This window comes from Triticum dicoccoides, chromosome 7A (genome assembly GCF_002162155.2).
Source record: "Triticum dicoccoides isolate Atlit2015 ecotype Zavitan chromosome 7A, WEW_v2.0, whole genome shotgun sequence".
Taxonomy (NCBI): domain Eukaryota; kingdom Viridiplantae; phylum Streptophyta; class Magnoliopsida; order Poales; family Poaceae; genus Triticum; species Triticum dicoccoides.
In genome coordinates, this window is record NC_041392.1 from 297,009,589 (window position 1) to 297,015,006 (window position 5,418).

The window sequence follows — 5,418 nt, forward strand, 5'->3', positions numbered from 1 at the left end:
AATTCTCATGATCAAGACAATTACAAGAGGATGGCAACAAGCTAGAATCACGAATCTTGAAGAGAATGGAGCAAGATTAAAGAGAAACTCTTCTTCGGTCTTCAAAATCCGAGAATGACGACGAGTAACACCACCAAGAATTATTGAGGCACACCGGAATGAAGAATGGAAAAGTTGAGCCAACGATGAAAAGAATTTGGAAGATCTAGGAGAAAGGCATTTGACTGATGATAACTCATTCTTACATCAAACTTTAGAAGATTTGAGAATAACTCCGGGAGAATAAGAAGAGTCAGGTAAGATCCTGGAAAAGACCTGTGGGTTAGGGCCCACTCGAAAGAAACATTGTTGAACGATTTAAAAGAGATAAAGCACCGGTTGAATTAAATGGCTTGAATGAGATAACATCCTCGAAATAGGTTGAACTGATCTTGAATGAAAAGACGAGCCTTCTGAGATATTTTGAGCACTCCGGGACAATAGAATAGCGAGAGGTGAACGATTAAGAATTGCACCGGCATGAGAAAACATTGAAACGAGGAAAAGATATGTTCAACAAAGTTTGACTTGAAACCACCGGAGAAGAAAGAAAACCGAGAATGATGAGCTTGAAGCTCCATTAGAATCTTCCCGAGAATCGTCGGATAAGAACATTGACGGAAAAGGAATGAAGAGGCCTCGCATTAATAAGATGGATACTCGATTAAGAAATCTGAATCCTTGGAGAAAAAACAAAGGGAAGGAGGGTGGGAAAAACAAAGGCAACTTGGAGACGAATGAAACAAACACCGTTGAGCAGAACTGATACTTGATCTTGCGGTTGTTGAAATGATCGCATCCACTTGAAGGGAAGCTCACCGATTGAAAAGAAATTGAAATGACAACTCGATTATCAAGAAAGATAAGTATTTGCATAGGAGTGTGAGAATACCGCTTAGGAAAAGTATGGAATCAACTCTTGACATTGAAGCAACTCGAATACCACAACTCAAAACAAAAACAAAGGATTGGCTTGCAGAATAAGCCAGAACAAACATATGATAGAGATTTCGTCTGAAGTTTTCATGGTGGGGCCTACACGGGCTCGATCATACAGCACCATCATGTACAAGGCAGTGCACATGACATACGAAGCGTCCCCGAGTCGGCATAGCCAAGGACTCTTTAAGACACAACGAGACCACTGTAAAACCAACCGTGAATAGGCGGACCACTAGACGTCGAACCCCAATTTCATATCATACATCTGTCGGAAAGATATCCTAAGAGCTACTTGAATTCCCACCTATGAAACTCCCGAACTTTTCCGGTTATGCAATCAGGTGTTGGGGATACAGGGGAAGCATAATATCTCACCCAAATCTAGCAAATCCTACATCCAGCTGTATCCATCCTTCAACACATAACCGAGAAAAACTTCGGAAACCATCTACCTCAACCTTCGAAAAGCATCCGTTATACAAGTTATGGCAATACTCCCGAACTCCCGCCCCAGTACTGGGTGCCGTAGAGGTTATCTCACCAACGAACTGCATACAAGAGATTTTCGATGTCGGCGTACTAAACTTAGGTATTCCAGAACTACAACGATAAAATTGTGACGACAACACCTCGGAGCTCAACTCCCCGGGACACTGCCACAACCCCTAAATGTCAGGAGGCACCAAGAACAATGTTCTCATCACAAAACCATCAGAACGATTCCAAGATACCCGCGTGATCCTAATTTTTTTTTGTGAAATTTGAGAAGAGAAGAGTCAAAACTCTACGTCAGGATGCCTTACCAGAGCGATGAGGAGACTGGGAAGTAAAAAGAATTCCTAAACTCTCCGATATATAATTCCTAAATGACTCAAAACATTTTTCTAGACTCAACAACGACTGCTAAAAACGATCAAGCAATGGGGGCTCCTAAGGTCGGGGAAGGCTCTGATACCAACTTGTAACACCCTCGATGCAGCTATATCTCTCACGTGTCGAAGCACGACTTAGACGCATAACCGCATTGAAAGCAATGTCGCAAGTGAGGTAATCTTCACACAACCCATGTAATACATAAGGGAAAGAGATACATAGTTGGCTTACAATCGCCACTTCACACAATTACATGAATATAGCATTACATCAACGAGATACAATCAAGGTCTGACTACGGAACCAAAATAAAAGAAGAACCCCAAATGCGACAAGGTCCTCGATCGACCCCAACTGGGCTCCACTACTGATCAACTAGAACGAAACAACACAAAGGACAAGATCTTCATCGAGCTCCTCCTTGAGCTTGGTTGCGTCATCTGCACGGTTCAACGGCACCTGCAAGCTGGTTTTGGAAGTATATGTGAGTCACGGGGACTCAGCAATCTCGCACCCTCGCGATCAAGACTATTTAAGCTTATGGGTAAGGTAAAGGTATGAGGTGGAGCTGCAGCATGCGGCTAGCATATATAGTGGCTAACATACGCAAAAGAGAGCGAGAAGAGAAGGCAAATCACGGTCGAGAAACTATGATCAAGAAGTGATCCTAGAACAACCTACGTCAAGCATAACTCCAACACCATGTTCACTTCCCGGACTCCGCCGGAAAGAGACCATCACGGTAACACACGCGGTTGACTCATTTTAATTAAGTTAAGGTTCAAGTTAACTACAACCGGACATTAACAAATTCCCATCTGCCCATAACCGCGGGCACGGCTTTCGAAAGTTCAAATCCCTGCAGGGGTGTCCCAACTTAGCCCATGACAAGCTCTCACGGTCAACGAAGGATATTCCTTCTAGCGGGAAGACCCGATCAGACTCGGAATCCCGGTTACAAGACATTTTGACAAGGTAAAACTAAACCAGCAACACCGCCCGAATGTGCCGACAAATCCCGATAGGAGCTGCACATATCTCTTTCTCAGGGCACACCGGATTATCCAAACTTCAGGTAGGCCAGCCCAGAGTTGCCCCTGGTGGCCACCGGTAGCTGACAAGTTGGACCAACACTCAGAGGAGCACTGGCCCGGGGGTTTAAAATAATGATGACCCTTGGGCGCGCGACCCCCAAGGGAATAGAAAAGGCTAGGTGGCAAATGGTAAAACCAATGTTGGGCATTGCTGGAAGAGTTTTACTCAAGGCGAACTGTCAAGGGGTTCCCATTATTACCCAACCGCGTAAGGAACGCAAAATCCGGGAACATAACACCGATTTGACGGAAACTAGGGCGGCAAGAGGGGAACAAAACACCAGGCATAAGGCCAAGCCTTCCACCCTTTACCAAGTATATAGATGCATTAATTAAATAAGATATATTGTGATATCCCAACAAGTAAACATGTTCCAACAAGGAACAACATCTCCATGTTCCAACAAGGAACAAACTTTAATCTTCACCTGCAACTAACAACGCTATAAGAGGGGCTGAGCAAGGCGGTAACATAGCCAAACAATGGTTTGCTAGGGCAAGGTGGGTTAGAGGCTTGGTTCAACAATATGGGAGGCATGATAAGCAAGTGGTAGGTATCGCAGCATAGGCATAGCAAAAGAGCGAGCAACTAGCAAGCAAAGATAGAAGTGATTTCGAGGGTATGGTTATCTTGCCTGAAATCCCACAAGGAAGAAGAACGAGTCCAGAAAGTAGACGAACGGGTCCTCACAAACGCGACGTTACCGGAACCAACCCGAAGAAGCAACACTGGAAATAAGCACACACCATAGTAAACAAACCACACATGAACATGGTATGATATGCGGGATGCGGAATGCGATGCATATGCAAGATTTGACAAGATATGAATGAACCTGGACTCAACTTGGAAATCCAAGTATGCCACTGGAAAGGTGAGATGAAATCGCTTGAAAACGATATAAAGAACGCCGGAATCGGAGTTACGATTTGGGAATGGCAAGCAATTCAAATATGGCACCGGTCTGCGATTTACAGCAAGTAGCCAACTAGATGCAACAAGATGAACATGCTACAGCACTCAAACATGACAACAAAATACATGACAGGGATCCATTCAAGATGCTTAACAAAAGATGAACACTGAGATACGGCCAATTCACCCATTAACAAGTTCAAACAAGCACGGCAAAAGTGCATTTGGTAAACAGATCTCAGACTTGGTGAAATTAACACTTGTCTGGAATTTCAGATCAGGTAGCACACTTTGGAGCATCAAAACTATATGCTACAGGGCCTGAACATGGCAAAGTAAAGCATGGCATGGAGCTACTCAAAGATCTTAACAAAAGTCCCTTAGTGACCTTGAGCCAAAAGGGACCAGAAAATACATTTGCAAGCATGTGAACATGGCAAAAACATAATCAGACTCCCAGACTTAGTGCAAAATTGGAACATGCAAATCAGATATCAAGTAGGCATGTTTACGAGCTCGATGCACTCACTCCAGAGCATGTCATGACAATCTAAGCATACACCCATCAAGAATACACATTATACAAGCTAGACATGGTAAGAATAATAACATAACATGCACGGATTAACTACAACATCCTCCGCAAAATCGCTAACAAGTAGACAATCTGCCCAGATACACGAAATGACAAAAGTAGAGCTCGATTGACTCAAGCTAGGGTGCTCCATAATTGCAAACAAAGACATGGATGGATAGAGCACTACAAGATTAACAAATCATCCTTACTGATCATCCTCAAAAGAGGCACGGATCACTAGGAAACAACATGAACATATGGCATATTAAGATAAACAGTCCAAGGACTTGGTGGAATTGCTAAGTCCCTGAAATCAGCATTAACGAATGCACCACTTTGCAAGCTTGTGCTAGTCACCACACATATCACAAAAATACATGGATAGCACCTCTGAAAAGATGGCAAAGCACATAACAAAACACATGTAGAGCTCAGGGGCATATCATGCCCACAATAATCATGGCAAAAATGACAAATATCTAATTGGAGCAGCAGATCTGACAATTATCTCAAATAGCACTCTTCCAGCAGCATTTCGGGCATCGAGATGAACTCAAATGAAAATTATGCAATGAGATGAAATGATGTACTCTCTGAGGCGAACATTTTGATATGCTATATGCATGAATCGGAGCTACGGATGATGAGATACAATGCGATGAAGATGCTCAAAATTTACTGGGACTTAGGGAAAATCAACCTTGAAAGAAAGTCAACGGGATCTCGATCCAGATCGTGCGCGGAAACCGAGGTCGTCGGAGACTTCGCCGGAACAGTGCTTGGGGCACCGGAGTTGAGGGGGGAAACCGGATCCGGTGCGGGGGCAGCTCGCCGGAGCTGTTGAGGTGGCCGGAGAGGAAGTACGCCGGCGAGGAGCGGCGCGATGAGGCGCGACTGCCGGTGGCATGGGGCGGCGGCGCAGCGAGGAGGGCGCTAGGCGGCGGAGCTCGGCGGGCGAGGGAGACGCTGGCGCGGCC